General features: G+C 45.8%; 1 protein-coding gene across 2 annotated transcripts in view; it reads left to right on the top strand.

Moving 5' to 3' along the window:
• Window positions 1–21,802, top strand: part of SYN3 (synapsin III) — a 456,321-nt gene that overhangs the window by 386,571 nt on the left and 47,948 nt on the right. The window lies entirely within an intron of this gene.

Here is a 21,802-nt window from a genome sequence, read left to right as displayed (position 1 = left end):
CATCTGTAAAACAACCCAAGAAGTGTGCATCAGATACTATTATCTAGGTCCTTCAGAGAGGAGCTACAGCAGAAGATATGGGCGAGGAGTCTGTCCTGGGAAGGCCTTATAGGGTCCTGCTCGGTTACAACATATTATGACAAATTATACTGGTCAGATTTTTGCAGTTGCAAGTGTAGAAACGCAGATCAAATTAGGGGGCAAAAGGTAATTCATTGGTTCAAGGATCAGGAAGTCTGGAATAGTTCTTGATAGATTCAGGCAGAGCTGGATCCAGGAACTCAAATGATATCAGAGCTCTTGGCTCTGTTTATCTCTACTTGTTGTTTCTTCAGATAGTCGAGATAGATGGCTGTGGGTGGCCCATTCTGGTCCCTAAGCTCACCGTCCCAGAGGAAGGAAGACCATGTCTCTTTCCAGCATCTCTGCATAAATCTCATGGAGGGATACTGATCAGTGCTTGGCCTTCTGGAGATTCACTCCTAAATAAGGGGAGTGGGGATGGGGAAGTGTCAGGGGCTACCACAGGCCACCTCTCAAGCTTCTGGCTCAGGCAGAACCGTGTGAGAACATGTGGATCTCAGTGCCTGCCGTCCCCATTGGAGGACCTGAGCCCATGCACAAGGCCCAGCCCGGGCGTCCTAGATAAAGGGCAGCAGGGGCCAGTAGAAACCTTGCTTTGTGTAGGCCCAGCCCAGCCACGAATAACCCTACACCCTGCACCTTCGTTCTTCCCACCCCATTATGCCTTCTGCATCACCTCTGTCCACCTAAACTCCAACCCCTTCAAGCAGCAAAGGATGGAAAGAGTCAGACAGGTCAGGGCGTGACCTCAGCTCTGACCTTTGTGTGAAGTGGAGCAAGTTGCCATCTAACCTCTCTTGGCCTCATCTGACAAATGCTGACACTTTTTTTTATTGAAATCTAGTTGAGTTACAGTGCTGTGCCCGTCTCTGCTGTAGAGCAAAGTGACTCAGTTATACACATACAGACATTCTTTTTTCCTACTCTTTTCCATTACGGTTTATCCCAGGGTACTGAGGATAGTTCCCTGTGCTGTACGTTAGGACCTTGTTGTTTATCCACTCTAAATGTAATAGTTTGCGCAAACAATGATACTTCTTATAACCACCTTTAAAATGAATCCTTGTCTATTATATCTCAGTAAAACTGGAAGAAAAAAAAATTTTTAATCCTCCCGCCATACTACCTCTCCCTGAAAAGGACACATTGTGAGGGCGGAGATTCTTACCTGTTTGCCCACTACTGCACCTACGGCTCCGAATGGCTCCTGGTGTACCCCTAGCCTCTCAGTTTGTTGGTCGAGTGGATAAATGAGTAACTCCCTCTTCAGATGCCACCCTAAGTCTGCTCCCCACTGCCTGTTCTCCCAACCCCTCCTCCATCCCCTGTCATCTGGCTATAGCTCCCTCCACTCCTGAGGCTGCCCTCCCCATGGTCCTCAATGACCCTCTGCTGCTAATTCAGCTGTCACTTTTCTGTCCATAGCTGAATTTACCTTTCTATATCATTTAAACCTGCTGGCCATCCTTTCTGCCCTGAAACTCATGCCCCTCTCCTGGCTCTCTGCTCTCTCTCTGACCCATCCTTCACAGTCTCCTTCAAGTGCTTTCCTTCCTGCTGCATCTTTAGCCGCATCTATTCCATCAGCACACGCTATCCGAGCTCTCGTCTGCTCTTTCAGCTTCAGCTCCCATCTACACACCAACAGCCCCCCAGTCACATTTCCTATGCAGAGCATCAGGCTCTTATACCCAGTTACCTCCTCTCCATCTCCACTGCATGCCCCGTGGAAACCTCCGACTCTGAACTTCCCAGACCATGTCCATTTTGTTTTCAGACAGCCCGCCCTCCTTCCTCATCTTTATCCTCCTCCTCTTCCTGGGACCATCTCTACAACAGGAACCACCTCCATTGTCTTGAAACAGAAATCTGGGAGTCATCTCCCCTCCCCTGTGTCCCAATGGTCATCAAGTCTTGTCACTTGCCCTTTTGTTAATGTTTCTCAAACCTGTCCCTTTCTTTCCACCTACTGTCGCCATCCTGGACAGCTTTGGTAAAGTTAGAGGGTTCCCAAGAATTAAATTCCGTTTCTAAAGCTTAAAATAATCCCAGACAGGAAATAAAAAGAAGGAAATACTTAAAGAGACTGACGCAATGTCGGGGGAGGGGATGCCTCTGAGAAACTCAAGCCCAAAAGGAACTCCCAGAACATGGAAAGGAGGCCACATCTCCGAGGATAAGAAGTGTCACCCGTTGGAATAAACTGAGGTTTGCAAAAATGCTGAGATCAAGGGGAAAGGGCTTTTCTGCTTCTGTCTGGAATGAGAAAAGTATCAGGAACGGCCTGGACATGCCGACTGAGCAAATGATGTCATATTCGTGGCTGAGGGGGAGAAAAACAGAACGGTATCTTCTACAGTACCTCCAGTTTCTCTCCAGAAGGAGGATTGTCTGTCTGGAGAGAAGCAAGGAGAACATTTCTAGGAGGAAATTGGTGAAGAGGCTGTCAATTAACTCAGTCTTACTGGAAATCCACCCAGGATCCCATGATTGAAATTCCTGACCCTCCTCAATTATATTTTGCTTCTCTGTTCACACATATGAATTCGTACCTACTCTGTGCTAAGAATCGGAGGATGAATAGGACCCAGTCCTTGCTCTCAAGAAACTGAGGAGACAACCACATAAGTAAATAAGTATAAGATGTGCTGAGAGGATCTGATAGAAGGCTGTGCAGGGAGTGTGGAGATTGAAGGAAGGAACTTAATTCCACCTAAGGAATGGAAAGAAGTTCCCTGTCAGGGTAACTACATGGTTTGGTGTTCCTGGAGATTTAAGGAGTTCTAACAAACAAGAAAGACTCGAAGACAAGAGATGGACCAATACCCTCTTTATTAAAACAAAGAATAGTGGATGTCACAAGGCACAGAAATCAAAATATAGTGAAACGCTGTGCAGTTTGGGGAGCACTTAGATAGTTAGGAGGTAATCGTGGGACACACCAGGAGTTCTAAGAAACCAGTAAGGCTAGACCAATTTAAGAGGGTGGTGTTCTTCCCCCAGGGGCATTTGGTCATGTCTGGAGGCAGCTTTGGTTGTCACAACTGGGGGTGAGGGAAGTGCTAGAGACATCTGGCATCTACCTGGTGGGAGCCAAGGATGCTGCTGAACACCCTAAAATGCCCCCTACAACAAAGAATTATCCAGCCCAAAATGTCAACAGCGTCAAGGTTAAGAAACCCTGGACAAAACTAATTTCATTTCCTTTGTGGAAAGTTTTACCAGACTAGAAACCAGAGGAAGCAGTGGTTATTATGGAGTTCAACATGTTTCAAAGTCTGTTCCAAAGGACTATGCTAAAGACTATTTTAGTCAAATACGAAAATTCCATGTTAAAGTAGGTTTTTAGTGCAGAACTTCTCAGAGTCGTAAATTTGCTCATATACCTCCTAGGGGTACAAGAACATGAAAACTTGTGCAGAATTTTCCAGATTTACCTGACTCAAGAAACTTTTCACCGTTTTTTAATTGAGATGCGTGTCCTTTCCTTAATTTGTAAAAACTCTTCACACATTAAGAACATTCATCCTTTGTCGTACTTTGCAATGATTTTTCTCCATTTGACAGTTACATATCCATTTTATTATTCAGTATTTAACCATTTTTAAAGGTTTTTTTTCAATTGTAGTCACATGTTTCCAACTTTGGGAGGCAGTTTGTTCTAGTGGCTAAGGGTGTTGATTTGAATCTACTTGTTAGTTGTGAGACCTTATGTTAAGTTACTTACCCTCCCCAACCCTAGTTTCATCATCTTATGTAAAAGGAGGATATTAATAGTATCAACCTAATATGCTGGTTGTGAAGATTAAGAGACATTATTCATGTCAAACACATAGTTCAGTGCCTGGAACACAATAGGCACTCAATAAATATTAGCTGTCATTATTATTAAGAATGTTTGAACCTGCTCTGAGAACCCAAAATCCAATTGAAGTCAATAGGGGAGATGTGACTAAACAGCATCCTCTGTCAGAGACTATATTTTATTTGGCTGCAAGTTCAGTGTGAATCAGATGAGTAAGGAGTTGCCAAAAGCTCTAATCCATAAACACCTAATAAATAGGTGAAAATGGGCTCAACCTCATTCATCACTAGGGAAATACGAATGAAAACTATGATGAGATGCCACTATATAACCACTAGACTAGCTCAAACTAAAAAGATTAATCATACTAAGTGTTGGCAAGGACATGGAACATTTGGAACACAAACACAGAGCTAGTGAAAGTGTCAATTGATACAGCTGCTTTGGAATACAGATTGTTATCATCTGCTAAGCTGAAGTTACACAGAAGTTCTTCTTTTAGGTATAGCCAACCTAAATGCATGCGTGTGTGCTCCAGTGTTGATAGCAGCTTACTCATAGTTACCAAAATCTGGACACAGTCCATGTGTCCATTAGAAATAGAATAGATAAATAAATCGCAGTATATTCAGACAAATGGAAAATTTCCAGCAGTGAAAATGGATGAACTACAACTATATACAACAACGTGCATGAATTTCACAAATACACCATTGAATGAAATAAGTCAGATACAAAAGGATGCCTATTTATATGATTTCATTTATATAAAATTCAAAACCAGGGAAACTAAACTATAATATTAAGTGGGATACATATTAAGGTGATAAAACTTCTAAGAAAAGCAAGAAAATTACTACCATAAAAAAATAGAAGTTACCTTTGTGGAGGAGGGAGGTGTGGTCATTGGGATGCAGCAGGAGTGTTCCAAGTTCTAGTTCTTGACTTGGGTAGTAGTTATGTGGATGTTTGCTTTGTGATTGACAGCTCATTGAACTGTCATTTTTATACTGGGCAATTCTCTATGTGTGTTATATTTCAAAATAAAATAAGGTTTTCTAAACCTTGTTTAGGACATATTAATGGAGATCTGATTTCCAAAATAAAGTGAGAGTCCTGCACTGCACTGATTCCTCCACGGCTAGAACATTGTATTCGGTTCTGGGCTGTAAACCAGTTCCGGATGTTTGAAAGAGCCATTGACCCATGAGTATGTCCAGGGGAAAATGAACTGAGCAATGGAGGGCAGAGGCATCCAGGCTAGGAGGGCTAGAGACAGTGGGGCCACCGTCCCCAGAAACATGGAGAATTGTCCTGGGAAGGTAAGCTGGGCTGCTTCTATATAACATGTAGCAGCCAAAAATGGGACCAAGGTCAGGGGGAAATGCATGAGGGTTGTATTGAAAGAGCAACTTTCTGACAATCAGAGGTGAATATTAATGGAATGAAGAGCCCCTTTGTGTAGGAAGTTCTCATCAATGCAGAACTGGAGCAAAGATGAATACTTACTGGAGAGTTTCAAGGGAATTTAAGTATTATGTGAGATTCTTAGCCTGAGATGTTTGAACCCCGTAAAACTGAGACACATCTGCGTATGTTTATGTGTGGATGGGATATGAATGTTTTGGGGGGAAAGGAGTACATAGCTTCTTCCACCTTTTCACAGGGGCCCATGACCCTCCCAAAGTTTAACATACCCTGAAGGTGACTGCTACAGTATCTTCCAGTGAAAAGAATCTGGTTTTGATCAATACTATGAGCCATCTATTGAAAGGAATGGCATATCTGTTATTATCATAGAGGTCAAGTTCAAGGCCAACTGCCAGTATAGTGTGGGGGTAGCATTTGTAGAATCTGAAAGCATGTTTCTGGTTTGAATCTGGATTAACCATTTACTAGTTGTGTGTCCTTGGGCAAGTTGCCTAACCTCTCCGTGCCTCAATTTCTTCATCTCTAATATGGGGACAATAATCTCCCTCTTGGAATTGTACTGATGATAGAATCAATCAGCCCAGGCTTAGGAAGGTGCCTGGTCAACACTCAGTGAATGGGAGCTTTAAAAACTCACTACAAACATAAACTACTACTCTGATTACCTAACTGCTTATCTCAACTAAGATAAGATAAGCAGTTGCTCATAATAGACAAAAAGGGAAGGAGAATTAAATTCTGGGTAAATTCTTAAAGTAAGGAAAACGGGATTCCAGCATTCCCAGGAGAGGCCAAGATAACACGCAAACCCCACCCTGGGCGTCACCTTATCCTTGTTTCATAAATTCACAGACCTTCAGGACTTAAGTCCCAGCACCCCACTTAAAAGATAAGAACCTGAGGCCCCAGAGAGGAGAAGGGTCTTGCCCAAGGCCACATAGTGAGGAAGCATCCCCAGTAACAGAACAGGAAGGGAAAGAAAATCCTTTGAGATTATTCAACCCCATTGCATACTTTACAGATAAGAACAGTAGTAGTAATAATAGCCAGAATAATAATAAAAGCTAATGCTCTGTGGAGTTTACTCTGTGCAGGCACTGTTCTAAGTGCTTTATAAATTACTCATTGACTACTATCCTCTCAGAACCACCCTATGAGGAAGATACTGTGGGTATCCCCACTTTTCAGATGAGGAAACTGAGGCGCAGGGAGTAAGGGGTGGAATGGGGTTCAACCCTGGGCAGTCTGGCTCTGGCTCCTAAGCTCAGTGAGAGGTAAAGGGCACTGCCATGGTCACAAGTTAGTAAGCCCAGATGCGGGCTTGGCCAGGGTTTGTTGTTCTACTAAGAGGAGCCTGGAGTGATGAGGGACAGGGATGAGGCGCCTTGGCAGACAGCCTGTCTGTTCTGGAGGGACCAGGTGGCAGCTCCTAAATGCACTGTTTTCCAGTCGCCCCGGCATCTTGCACACCCCTGCTTGCCCAGGGCTGCTGCTGTCATCAGCTCCCGGCGACCTGGACTCTGCTCTCTTCCCTCAGGCTGACTCACTTAATAAGACTTCCCAGCACTGTCCACTTTTTAAAGTGGGAGTAGGTGGCCAGATAACACGGTAATGGAGAGAAAGGGCTAGAAAATGAGCAAATGGGAGAATGGAACCCAGGGGAACAGTTAAGAAATCAAGTGCTCCCCAGCACCTGGGAGATCACCAGGGAGGAAAGTCACTCTGTGTTTCATGCTCAGCAGAAGCTGAATCAAGTGAGAGCGGGGGAGAGGCTCCAGCCTGCAAGGCGTGCCGGGCAAGCAGTGTTCAGGGCCGCTGCCAAGCTGTGTAGGAGGAGAGGAGAGAGGGACACACACTCCCTCCAGCAGCCTCCCTCTCAACTCCACCACCCACCAAGTCCCCCCCACCCCGCAGATGACCACTGCCTCCTTTACTCTCTGCTTCTCTTGAACAAAATGGGCCCTTAAGGGGTTTCCATCTGTCCTTTACACCGTAGTGAAAATTGTAAACACTGTGCTCTGCATCTCAGAGCCTCTGGCATGAGGTTGCCCTCTCTATAAGCACGATAAATACTCTCGATCCTCATTATTCATGGATTCTGTATTTCTGAATTCACCTACTCACTAGGAATATATTCGTCACCCCAGAATCAATTCTCATAGTGTTTTCGTGGTCATTCACAGACACGTGCAGAGCGGTGAGTAATTTGCGCGTTCCTTCCCAACTGATGTCGAGCAGGAAACACTCTTCTTGTTTCAGCTCGTAAACAAGTGTCCTCTTCTTGGTGTATTTAGTGCCACACTTTTGCATTTTTGTCCCTTGTGTTGGTGATTTCATTGTTTAAAATGACTCCCAAGCGTAGGGCTGAAGCGCTGTCTGGTGTTGCTAACCCCAAGCAGGCTGTGATGTTTCTTATGGAAAAAAATGTATGTGTTAGATAAGCTTCATTCACGTATGAGTTATGGTGCTGTTGGCTATGAGTTCAATGTTAATGAATCAACCACATATATTAAATAAGTTGTCTTTAAAAGGAAGCGCACATAACAAGATGATATATTGATGAGTTGATGAAAATGTGACCATAGGCTTGCAGGAAACGAACCCTAGGAGCAGTGGCTCAGGATTCGCTAATTCAGTGTTTGCTGCAAAGTTACAGAATGTAACTACTGTGAATAATGAGAATGGACTCTGTGTGTGTGTACGTATGTGTATATATCACACACACAAACACACATATTCTGTAGAGTCCTAAGGGCCTCTTTCTTCCTTTGGGTGCCAAACCGCCACAATTCTAAGCACAAACAGAAGCAAACTAAAACAGTTATTTCATGACTCTGTCCAGCCTGACATCTGTCATGTTGAAGATGACATCACCTGGATCATCAACTCGTTTTCCTTACGAGGGTTTAAGGCTGAGATCCCTACTGGTGACGCTTACACTGCCAATCCCCGCATATTTACACCATTCTTGGTTGGCCTGGATTCAGGAAACCTGGGTCCTCCTGCCAGCCTTGCACTCCCTGGGGCCCACAGTATCCACCTGGGCAAGTCATTTAAACACATAAGTGCAGGGTGCCAAATATGTCAAATATACACGATTTTCCTCACCAATCACTTGGAAGAGCTAGTGAGTAGAAGTGCCTTAAAAAGTATGAAGCGCCACGCGGAGGTGAGGCGGAGAGGGAAACGAAGAAGGGTATGGGCTTTGGACTTAGCCCTCACTGGGTCTGGTCTGGGCTCCGCCATCGGCTAGCATTGTGACCTGGTGCGAATTCCTTGCCTTCTCTGGGATAACTCAAAGCAGATCAGATGGGATGAACAGAGGTACGCCAGCTGGTGCAGCAGGATGAGTGCCTTCAACATCTCTAACCCTCAAAGGTGCCCTGAGAGCTATTTCTGATCCCAGCTTTCCAGAGGTTCCAAGAGTTGTTTTGCTTAAAGTCACAGGTAAATGACGGAAGCGGGATTCGAACTGAGGTTGTCAGGTTCTTCAGCTCTTTTCTTCCTGCTGCCTGGGACCCTCAGGAACGCCCTGGTGGAATCACCTCTTCCCATCATAAGGCGACCAGCCAACTTAATTGGAGAGTTGATTTATGAAGAATTTCACAGGGTTCCACCCAAGAAACATGTCAGTACCTTGGAGACGAGCACTGACCTTTGCATATGAACTGCTCTTGCTGTCTGCTGGACTGATCTCACCCCAGGCCTGAAGCCAAGAATAAGAACCCTTGTGCAAGAGAATGAGAAGACGAAAAGGAAGAATATCACCCCCTGGCACTGTGTCTTAAAAACAGTGTACACCCCCAATCACAGGCCCCATTTTGTCACGAGGGACAGAGACACAGGAACAGACTCATCTGGAAAGAATAAATTACCTGCTCTTGTGTGCACTGACCACACCACTCCTCCATGGAAAACAGAATATTTTTGAGCTGACAAACATTGAAAAACAGTACTTCCTTTTTCTTTTCTCTCCTTTCCTGGCAACGTCTGTTGACCCATCCTGGCATAGTATGCAAGAAAGGCCAGAGAAGTCATTCCCTAGGAGTCTCCCCAAAAGAGGAGGGGGCACACATCGCCTGTTGGGGGGTACTCTGTATAATTTCCCACAACTTGATGACCAGCTCCATACTTTTTCCCCCAACATTAGACAGTCACGTGCAATTTACAAAATTCATCCACACTGGGAGCCTGCTCAGGTTCCAACAGTCTTCTGATGAGGGTGTGGTTATCATGATACCCATTTAACAGATGAGACCAGCAGAGACCGAGGAGGCGAAATGATTGGGCACAAGGTTGCACATTGTGTGCTGGGAAGGCTGCACATTCTTTCCCCTGGTCCTGGCACCCATGCCAGGGAAGGGAAGCCTCCAGAGAGTTCTGCCAGCCCACCTGGAACACAGCCTGTGTGTCCACTGAGGTCTTCCTCAGCCAAAATGTGCAGGCGCAGCCCATTGTCACTATCAGCAGGCAGTAGAAGTGATGTCCTGAAACAAGCAGATGCCACCTGCTCACTGCAGCCGCAGCCCAGGCCAGCCTCCCACCCTGCTTCCCGCAGATTAGACCAGCCACACCTCTGGCTTCTTGGAAATAAATCCACTTGGAGGCAGCTGGCATTGTTGCCAACAGGTGGCAGCAGCAGGGTTGTTTGTGGGAGGAAACCAGAGAAGGATGTAAACAGTGGGCTTACTGCGTTTTGGAGAGAGAAGAGAGTGTGTGTGTTTGGGGGCAGGGTGAGCAGACACTTACACACAGTTATCAGCATCCTCTACCTAGCCTCCAGACAAATGAACACTATTGGCAGAACCTGTCCTCTCACTTTGACTACTGGCCCCCAGCCCCAAGAAACCTTCACACCAACACTCCATCCTCCAGTAGTGAGGCCATAAGATGCAAGGGAGGCCACGTGGGACAGTGAATGCTGTTCAGGCTTTCCCATACCATGACGCTTGTGGAAAATGGTTCTATTGAGGATTGAGTGGGTCAATGGCAGGGGCTACCAGCAGCTGAAGAGAAGAGCCTGGGACTTCCAGCCACTCTGAGGGATAAGGGAGCAGCAGCAAGAGCACCTATGGGGATGTGCTGGGTGATGAGCCAAGTTGAGTGTAGCCCCCGAGTCAGACAGGCCTGAGCTCCTTGACAACTTTCTCTTCAAAGTGGGACCTTTGTAGAAGGACCAGCAGTCTCAGCGTCACCTGGGAGCCCCTTAAAAATGCAGAGCACAGACATATCCTCCGACCTGCTGAATCAGATGCTGCATTTTAACAAGATGCCCAGTGACCCGCATGCTGCTCTACACGCCCAGAGGACGTGAACTCGGATGCTCACCGGGTCAAGATAGTTACCATAATGAGTCAAGAGTCCAGGTGGGGACTGTGCTGACCCGGAGAGCCCAGGCCAGCCTGCATGGGCAGCCACACACAACTCAGTCCCAGCCGGACAAAGCCCCAAGAGGCTGTGCAGACCTGATCACCTGATTCTTTCTTAAGCCAATTCGCTGGGTCTCTGATATGAATTCTCCTGATTTTAACGTATTGAAAACTAATTTTAAAATCTTTTGAAACACTGTACAGGCCAAGTAAAACACATCTGTAGTCCACTGAACACCCCGGGGCACCAGTTGGGTGGCTCCAACTTTAGAGTCAGTGTGGTCTTACCCTCTCTTTACAGGGAGCCATGCAGCCTAATGCTGCAACAGCATTAGGAGTTCAAATCCCAGCTCGGCCACTTCCCAGGTCTATTCTATAACCTTGGGTGAGCACTTGACTTGGAGTCTTCGTTTTCTCATCTGTAAAGTGGCCCTAATAAGTCTCCCTAATGGGTGAAGAGTTGCCCTGCAGCCTGACTGAGATAAAGCACTTTCAAAATCTGTGGATACTTAAAGAGATGTTGATTCACTTCCTCTAGGGCCTAAATGCTCCCTCTACTTTCCAGTGCTTACAGATCACTGGAGACCTCGTTAAAATGCAGATTCTGATTCACTAGGCCTGGGTGGGGCCTGCCTGAAAGTCTCCATTTCTAACAAGCTCCCAGGTAATGTCAGGGATGCTGGTCCCAGTCAGTTAGTCATGCCAGTCAGGGGTCAGCAGACTTTCTCAGTACAGGGCCAGATGGTAAACATCTTAACCTCTCTGGCCAAATGGTCTGTTGCAACTACTGGACTCCACCATTGTGGTATAAAAACATCCCTAGACAAGAGGTAAATGAAGCGTGTGGCCGTGTTCCACTATAAATTTATGGACACTGAAATTTGAGTTTCATATAATTTTCACGTGTCATGGGATTATCGTTCTTCTTTCAGCTTTTTTTCCCCAGCCATTTAAAAACTATTCTTAACCCATGGACCTCACAAAAGCCTACAGTCAGCCTCCCCCACTGGATTGTAAACTCGCTGGGTGCACGAGCTGCACCCGCTAAGTCCACCTTTCCTCCTGACCTGGCCAGTGCCCTGGACAGCGGGAAGCCCCCTCCTTCCCGCTGCACCCTGCACGGGGCCCTGGGAAGCTGAGGTGTTGCCTTTCAGAGCTGACACTTGTCAGGTGCCTCCCTTCCCTTCCATTCAATCTCACGGTCACACTTTAACTCTATAAACACACGGGCAAGAGAATCAGTGACCCAGAGCTCAATAGCAACAGAAGGAGTTTGATTTATTAAGGGGAAGAGCAAAGGAAAGGAACCAGCAAACTGATAAGCAGGATAATTAGGCAGTTCTCTAAACAGTCCATCAAACCCTCTGTTGTTCCCATCACTTCCCACCACCCCTTCCGACCCCTGGCAGCACGTGACCCAGGCAGCCAGGGTGAGGACATCCGTTGGACTCTGGGTCTCAGCCTTTGGAAGGATTGGGGGAGGGACAAAGGCTTTTGAGAATTTGAGACCAGGGCTCTTGTGTTCATTCAACCAACATTAATGGATTTGGTGCCCAGCTGTTCTGAGTTAGGGACTCAGTAAATGTTTATTGAATATTTTGGCAGATGTTTATGAACATTTGTTATGTGCAAGGAATGGGCTAGACCCTGGGATGGAGGACTCTTGGTTAAGATCCAGACATGGAAAAGACATGGCTCCTGAATGCAGGAAATTTACCCACAAAAGACACAGGCTCACACTGGACCACAGTGTAGGGCAGTGCTTGCCAGACTACCTCCCACAGGCCAAACCCAGTCCCGGACCTGGTTTTGTTAATAAAGTTTTATTGTAACACAGCCCTGCCCATTTGTGTACATATTGTCTATGGCTGCTTCCACACTATAGCATCAGAGTTGAATCGTTTTCATGGCCTGCAAAGCCTAAAATATTTAGCACTGTATTCTTCACATAAAAAGTTCGCCAATCCGTGGTCTAGTGCCATGCTTTTCCAAGTATTTGTATAGCAAACCCCAGTAAGTAATACATCCTGTAGGAGGAGGCGGACGATAAAATAAACAGATTAAACTGCAATATGTCAGGTGACAAGAAGGGCCCTGGAGGCAGAAACAGGATAAGAGGGAGAGAGCGTGATGGGGGCAGGGGGCTGGGGCAGCTATCAGGGAAGGCTTCCTGTGAAGTGGCATGTGAAGGAGGGAGAGAGTGAGCCACGTGGACACGTAGAGGAAGAGCATGACAGCAAAGGGGAGAGCATGCATAAAAGCCCTGGGGCAGGAGTGAGTGCTTGAGGTGAAAAGTGATGGAAGTAAGGCTGGTGGGTTGGGGAGAGGTGGTAGAAGGCCATGTAGACAACTGACTGCAGTCAGAGCAGAATGAATAAACCCTATAGCAGAAAGACAAGCCAAGCGCTGAGAAGGAGGTCCAGATAAAACTAAACCATGATGGAGCGGGAACCTCCACCGATTTATTGATTTGTCCAAAAATCACGTCTTGTAAGTGTGCGTAGGGACTGTGCTGAGGCAACAAATAAGCTCCTTCAAGGAGCTCCCTTTCTCACAGTGACAGGGACCATGCAAGCAAATACATCATGACAGAGGGAGATGTCAGGGGAAGCAGGAGCACCTTTGGGGGGACCAGGGAAGACTTCCACACGATGGGAAACCTCAGCTGCATCTCAAAGGATGAGGAGATATAATGCAGGTTGATACAGCCGAGAAAAGCATTCCCGGCAATGGGACCTGCACACACAAAGGCATAAAGGCCCAAGAGAGCATCGCAGGCTGTTGGTACAGTGGGAACAGTGGTTCTCAAGCCTGGCAGGGTGTTAGAAGCACCGAGGAAGCTTTGAAATTATACTTCTACCCGGGGCCCACCCCCAGACTTTGCAGTGATTGGCTGGAAGAGGACCCAGGCACTGGCATTTTTTTATCTCCAGGAGATGCTAATGTGACACCAGTACTTCAGAGCTCTGGGCTGGAGGGAGACATGGAAGAGTAGGTGAGACTGGGCAGGAGTCATGGCCAGATCATAGATGCGTTTTATGCTGCCTCTACAATGTGGACTTTATCTTCTAGGTAAGAGAGAGACCCACTGGTGGGGTTTAAGCAAAGAATGGGCATGGTTGGATTTATAAGGTAGAAAAAGCACTCTGGCAGCAGTGTAAGAGGAGAGGAGAGGAGTGGGGGCCAGGAGGGGAAGATTAGAAACCCTGGGAGTTATTAGGGAGACACTGCATCAGTTCAGAGAAGAAATAAGGATTTGCACCCAGGCAGGACCAAGGCAGTGAGGGGTGAGATAAGGATGCAGTCAAGAGATATGGGAAAAGCAGCATTGAAAGAACTTAGGGACTGCCCAGATGCAGAGCAGGAGAAGAAAACTGAGAATATAATGATTCCATTCACTGAAATATGAGATCAAGAAGGCTAGGCTTGAGGGGGAAGATAATGAGTTCAGTTTTTAACATTTTGAGTTGGAGGTACCAGTGGAAAATAACAACAATAATAATAATCACAAGCCATTTATTGAGCACTTACTAGGTGCTGGGCCCTGTACTCCATGCTTTATATTCATTGTCTTACTTAATTGTCACAACAGCTCTATGAGGTAGATAATCTGACTGTCCCCATTTTACAGAGGGGAAAACTGAGGGGAAGCTCGGTAAGTGAGAAGAATGATAACTTATTGTATGCACATGCCACTTTGCAGAGCTGGGCACGTGGTGAGGGCTCAGAAAATGGCAGTAATATTAATTATTACTATCTTCTCTCCACCGTGGGAAGGAAACACAGGCCAAGTCTGCGGGGAAGGGAACCAATCATATTTAGAAGCCCTGTTTCTATATAGATGTATATATACTTAGTATGTATGTACGTATATAGTATATAGAGATGTATATTTAAATGCCTTAGTGTGTATATATGTCGCTATACTCATACTCCATCTGTTGCTGCTTTTTCTTTTTGGCTTTTTAATTAGACATCTCAAATGCCTCTTGATCTTACCCATTCTCCAGTCCTACCCCATGCCCACCCCATAATTATTTTATTTCTTTAATTTTTCTCCCAAAGTTAATCTCAGTCTACTCACATTTGTTCTGTTCTATGAGGGAAATTGTGTTGCTGGCCATGCAGCCAGAGTAGGTTTTTTTCTTGTGGAGAGAAGGGAAACTTTATTTATTTTTTTAAAATATAACTCCTCTCGACTGTTCCAATGCCAAGTAAACAAAGCTGCTATTCATTTCGGCATCTCCCCATCTCTATCGTGCCCAGAGTCATTTTATCAGCAGAGCCTCTTGGGCTGTCTCTCCAAGAGCTTGGAACAGCAAATAGGAATGTTCTAAAAGTGAGTGCTATGAAAATAGAATCCCATTTAATGAGGCCACTGAGAGCAAGGCTGTTGCTCACTTGGTGAGTGCAGAAGCAAACATTATGTTTCAAGTCGTGGTCAGAAAATGCCAGTGTCTCTCATGTGGCCCCAGCAAAAAGCATCAGCGAGCCCATCGCTAGTTAGTGACTCAGGGACAAGGAGCTGAGGCAGCTGGAAGGAAGACTTAGAATCAGGTCACCACCCCCAAAGACCCTCTCCTCATACCTGGAGAACACCCCCCCACCCCCACCCCCCCCGCCCCTATCAATGTTTACTCCACCTGTGTCCCATTCATGGACTCCTAAGTATCCACAACACTTCCTCAGCAATGACCTGGCCTTGCTCTTTGGTCTCTGAGCCCTCTGCCCAATGAACAATAAAAACTCTCAATGTATATAACCAGATCTGTGTGGAGCAGCTCGAGATGAAGGGAGGAGATCTAGAGTTCCACTCAACTGGTCTCCTTGCATGGGTCCATGCCCACAAAGATGGAACCCCCAAGCTTCTCTAAGGTACCTCAAGACTCCATGGAGTCCAGGTCGAAAACCACTCCCTTAGGTCAAAAGAGTGCCCAGAGGTCATGGTCAGCAGTTGTTGTTCACTTATTCATTCAAAAAAATAGATCCCAAACACCTACTATGTACAAGGAGCAAAGGATATAGTAGTGAATCTAACAGACAAGTCCCTGCTCTCACAGAGCTTATATCCTTGTGGGGGGCATGGACAAGTATAAGATAACGTGAGACCATGATAAGTGCAAGAAAGAACACGAGACTGGGTGATGTCATAGAATGCCATAGCGGAGTGAAAGAGCTGCTCTAGATCAGGAGAGGCCTCTCTGAGGAGGACAGAGAACAATGGAACAAAGACAATAAGGAACCAGCTGTGAGACTGTCTGCAGCAAGAGCTTTGCTGGCAGAAGGAATGAGTGCAAAGGCCCTGAGGCAGCACTGAGCTTGGCAGATTCTAGGAAATGAAAGAGAGAATGAGGGGGTGGATGGAAGGAAATGAGATCAGAGAGATCAGCAGGGCCGAGATATGTTGGCCCTTGTATGTGGATGTTTACAGAACACTAGTGTGCATGGGTCAAGTTCAGATATTTTGGGCACCCACCACTATGGTAATTTTGTTCCCTGCTGAAATACAGATGGTCTCTGACTTAGGATGGCTCAACTTACAATTATTTGACTTTATGATTGTGCGAAAGTGATACGCATTCAGTAGAAACCGTACTTGGAATTTTAAATTTTGATCTTTTCCCAGGCTAGTGATATGCGCTGTGATACTCTTTCATGATGCTGGGGAGCAGCATCGAGCCACGGTGCTCCGAGTCAGCACATGATCACGAGGGTAAACAACAGACACACTTGCAACCATCCTGTACCCAGATGCCCATTCTGTCTTTTACTTTCCGTATAGTATTCGATAAGTTACATGAGATATTCAACACTTGATTGTAAAATAGGCTTTGTAGTTAGACGATTCTGCCCAACTGTAGGCTAGTGTAAGTGTTCCGAGCATGTGTAAGGTGGGCTGGGCTAAGCGCTGATGTTCAGCAGGTGAGGTGCATTAAATGCATTTTCGACTTAATGATATTTTCAACTTAGGATGGGTTTATCAGGATGCAACCCCATTTTAAGTCAAGGAAGATCTGTAATGAAATTTGGACACATTCCTCCTACATACAGGAAATGGCATTGGATGGGGAGGCCAGGAGTTCTAACTTTCAGAAAGTCCTTTTCCTTCCTTCCAGGTTTCCTCCCTTCCCTTTCCTTTCCAGAAGCTGCACCACCAGAAGCACAGTAGCCATGTCGCTCTCCAGGGGGCTTTAGATTCCTTTTCTGCAACATAAGTTGACTGGGTGACATCAAAACTCTCTTTTCCAACGAAATACTACACAGAACTTGAAATGATAACAGACATAAATGTAGTATTATATTAGCTGTCAGTTCATTCTGTAGCTTTTAATTCACACCATCTATTGTCAAGTCCACCAGGAGAACACTGAGACTCCTCTGATGAACTTGGTCTTGTATCAGCCTCAGCACCCAGCCTCCCGTTATATTTTGTGTCCTTGCACGGCATGGTTTTGAGAAAATCAGTGGTGTTTTACCGACTTGCTCTGCAATCTGAGGTTATTCTCTAAATAAACCAAAATGGAAGGAGAAACCTTACTCTGGGGGCTGAACAAATGAGGATTGCCCAGGAAGCTCAAGTTAATGTGTAGTAAACATCTGAGTCTGCTTTCTGGATGCTCGAAAATCAAGCTCTTAAATATTTTGTTTTAACAAAACAATAATCGAATTTTTGTTGCAATACTTCAGATCCTTCCATGGGACACTGAAAAACAGTCAGCATCAGTTGTCTTCCAGCAAATAGTGTTCTGGCAAACTGGCTCTCTGGGAGGAAAAAAGTGCCCAAATTTGTAGTGTTTGCCAGTTTCTAGGGTGTAAATCCTTCCACTGTGGACAGCATGAAGCTAACAATGGTTTAATAACTGGCTCACAAATTTTCTAAATATTTAAGAATTGCCTCTTATAAGTCAATATGAGCCAGCTCCAGGATACCACTGCTTCCAGCCCTTATGCATAGTTGGTGTTTCTGGGTAGAGCCCACTTGAAGGCCATCACCCAAAAACTGACACCTGCAGTGACACACAAGGCCCTGAGACTTTGGGCTGGAGCCAGGGATGGGACAGTTAGAATGGGTTGGAGAGCAGAGGAGCTGGCGTCCGTAAGTTCAGGGCCTGGTTTGTTGTCAGAAATGGTCAGTGTGACCCCAGGGACAGGTGTGGTGACACCACGTTAAGCTAAAGTCCTCCCAAACCTACCTGTACTTTACACACCTTAGATCATACCTCGGGATGTCTCCACCTTGAGACTCATCCTTCTAGACCCAGCTGAAACAACTTCTCCCCTTTAAAGCCTTCTATCGTCTTGCCCTCCTTTGAGCCAGCTCTGGACCTAGTCCAGCTCCCTCTTACTGCATCATCTTACTGTCCTATTGTTCTACATCTGCTTGTCAGTGTTCTGGGCCGGACCGCAAGAGCAGAAACTATGCTTGGAGCCCCAGCGCCTAGCATAGGGCCTGATATTTTTGTTAATTTCTCAACAAGTACTAATTGAGCTCCTACTAAGTGCCAGGCAGTGTTCTGGCCACTGATAATACCGTAGAGATCAAATCAAAATCCCTGCCTTCATGAGGATTTTGATTCTAGAAGGCACTCAATGCATATTAAATTATTGTCTCATCGCCCCTATGATCACTACTCTTAAAAAGACTAGGAGATGAGAGTTTTCATTGATTTTATTTTAACCCTAGCATAGAACCCACTCATAAACGTGGCCACACTTCATAGTCTTTTTTTTTTTTTTCTAAATAGAAGTTATTTTTTAGAGCATTTTTAGATTCACAGCCAAATTGAGCAGAAGGCACAGAGCTATTTCACATGGCCACTTCCCCCACACGTGCACAGCCTCCCATTATCAACATCCCCGCCGGAGTGGTACGTTTGTTGCAACTGGTGAGTTTTATTCCGTGCTAAGAAGCAGCGAGCTGTCAAGCCATGAAAAGACATGGAGGAAACGTAAATGCATGTTACCGAGTGAAGGAAGCCACTCTGCAAAGGCTCCATATTATGTGATTTCAAATATATGTAAAAGGGAAAACTATGAAGTCAATAAAACGACCAGTGGTGAGGCTCAAACGGCTGCCTAGCCACAGCCAGCACCGTCAGCCCCTTTGAGGCTTGAATTGGAGGAGGAGGCCACAAAGGGATGTCCTCTGTTGAGACAATCCCTGGCTCAAGGAGACTTTCTTTGGGGTTGATCTGAACAATATACATACCTCTGGCAGTTTTCTGTTCCCCCTTAGCGAGGTTTTGGAGACTGGTAGAAAAACTTTTCCCTTGGCCTGGACAGTAGATCCAAACACCTGAGCCCTAGTTTTACAGAGATACAGAAACTAAAGCCCAGAAGAGAGAAATTACCCATATTCACACCCAGTGTACAGCCTACGCAAGAGCCCAGTTCTCCAGGTACTCAGCTCGGTATTTGACTACACGGAGATGGCCCTCCTGAAAATAAAGATCAGGAAGGAGGGAATCCAGAATTTAATGAGCTGAGAGGAAGAAACTGTCGTGCTGACTGACACCATGTAATACAAAGAGAACCTGCTTCATCACTTCTGCGTCAATAAAGTTTGAAAGCCACTAGCGGAAAAGACAATAAGCAAGGAGTTCAGCCTACCAGTCGGAACATAATTTGCTCAAACTTGGACACTTAACCCTTCATATTTCTCCCCAGTCTAACCCCTGCCATTTCCCCATATAGACTCTTAGCAAGGAAAAAGTTAAAAGCACAACTTATAAAATTTGTAAGGCACGTCCAAAGGGCTGCATCCGGAGTGTGGAGTTCTGGAGTTTGGAACCGTGTGGCTGACAGGGTCTTGGTGCTCCGGCCGGGTGTCAGGCCTGAGCCTCTGAGGTGGGAGAGCCGAGTTCAGGGCGTTGGGTCCACCAGAGACCTCCCAGCCCCACGTAACATCAATTGGTGCTAGCTCTCCCAGAGATCTCTGTCTCAACGCTAAGACCCAGCTCCACTCAATGGCTGGCAAACTCCAGTGCTGGACACCCCATGCCAAACAACTAGCAAGACAAGAACACAACCCCACCCATTAGCGGAGAGGCTGCCTAAAATCATACTAAGTTCACAGACACCCCAAAACATACCACCGGACGCGACCCTGCCCACCAGAAAGACAAGATCCAGCCCCACCCACCAGAACACAGGTACCAGTCCCCTCCACCAGGAAGCCTATGCAAGCCACCCACTGGATGCAGACACCAAAATGGTTCTGAAGAACTTAGGGGCAGGACAGGAAGAAAGATGCAGATGTAGAGAATGGACTTGAGGACACGGGGAGGGGGAAGGGGAAGCTGGGACAAAGTGAGAGAGTGGCATGGACGTATATACACTACCAAATGTAAAATAGACAGCTAGTGGGAAGCAGCCACATAGCACAGATAGATCTGCTCGGTGCTTTGTGACCACCTAGAGGGGTGGGATGGGGAGGGTGGGAGGGAGGGAGTTGCAAGACGGAAGAGATATGGGAACATATGTATTATGTATAGCTGATTCACTTTGTTATAAAGCAGAAACTAAGAGACCACTGTAAAGCAATTATACTCCAATAAAGATGTTAATAAAAAAAAAAGATCAGTGTTTGCCAGGGGCTAAAAGGGGGGCCTAATAGGCAGAGCGCAGAGGAGTTTTAGGGCAGCGAAAGTATTCTGTATGATGCTGTGATGGTGTACACTTTGGGTGACAGTGATGTTTCATTGTAGCTTCATAATGTTTTGATTTTGTTTTTTAGTTATGATTTGGGAATATCCCAAGGCCTATTAATGTACCATTGTCACAGACTAGGGGTTGTAGGAGGAGGCTGCTGGTGACATATTTATCCCATCAACCATTAATATTTTAAGGGGAGTTGTTTGGGGTTTGGGGGGTTTTTTTGTTTGTTTTTTGTTTTGTTTTGTTTTTTACAGTTTAGGCAGATCTGGGAAGAAGGCAAATAGATGGGGTAAGCTTGAAATTTCGTGAAGACAGGATGAGAAAAAGGCCCCCGACTCTGGCTCCCAGCAGCCAGGGCTCTGTATGAATCCCAGATCCTGGAATGAGGAGAGATCACAGATTAGCCCAGAGGTCACAGAATTAGCAGCTATTCCCACTGCCTGCTGGTTATTTTGGGCACTGGGGATCAGAAGGAAGACAAAGGGGAGGGAAGGGAGAAATTGTGAAGAAAGTTGAATGAGAGGATGAGGTGAAGGAAAGGGGATGCTGGGGGTTGAGGAGTCAGAGGTTTGCTGCTTCTCAGAGTGAAAATGCCAAATTCTAGGAGAACCTAGAAGGGCCTCCCCAGTCTTCACTGTGCAGCACCATAACCCTAAAGATGGGGTGGACTGTAGCCATGATTTATAACAAACCTACAGACCTATTCCATTATTTATCCAGCATTTTTAAAACAACACACATACACACAAACACGCTCCCTCTGTCTTTGCTTAAATAAATGTATTTTTCAATGATATTTTATATCATAATCATAGATTATGAGTTTTATGGCCCAGATAGTTTTTCCTAATACACATTGAAATAAATATCTAACTGTTAAAAGTTAAATGTTCATTTGCGTACCCTCTAAGTCATCCCTTGGACCGCCAATGCCATGCACTCCACATTGTGGTGCACTGGTAGAGAGAAGTTGGCAGACTTGGAGACAGTCTCAGTCCTTGATTCTAACCCCTCCCTATGTGTCATTTGCCTCATCTGAAAAATGAGAGGGTTGACCAGATGCCCTCTCAGGTCCCTTCACACTCTGAGGTTCTGAGCTGTTCACTGAATAAACATAGTTATTGAAGGCCACATACCCAGGCCAGAGCTTCCAGCACCCTGCCCTCTCTCCTCCCACCAAAGCTTCCCCACACCTCCCTGTTACACCCCCTTTCCTTACTACAAGGCACATCCTCCTGGGAGAGAAAGCTGCGCAGATCCAACCCCAAAATGAAAATTAAGTTTTTTAATTAGAAGAAAAACACCTCAATTTTTCCAGACCTCAGCACAGCTCTCTTAACTTCCTTAACTTTGGTAAAGTGAATAATACCCCTTGCCAGGGAGTCACATCCCAACCCACACAAAGGAAATCTCTCTATTGTTTTTTGAAAAATGTTTACAATGGCCTTTAATATCT

This window comes from Delphinus delphis, chromosome 11 (genome assembly GCF_949987515.2).
Source record: "Delphinus delphis chromosome 11, mDelDel1.2, whole genome shotgun sequence".
NCBI classification, from domain to species: Eukaryota; Metazoa; Chordata; class Mammalia; order Artiodactyla; family Delphinidae; genus Delphinus; species Delphinus delphis.
The sequence above is the reverse complement of the archived record's forward strand: the minus strand, read 5'-3'. Positions and strand labels throughout refer to the sequence as shown.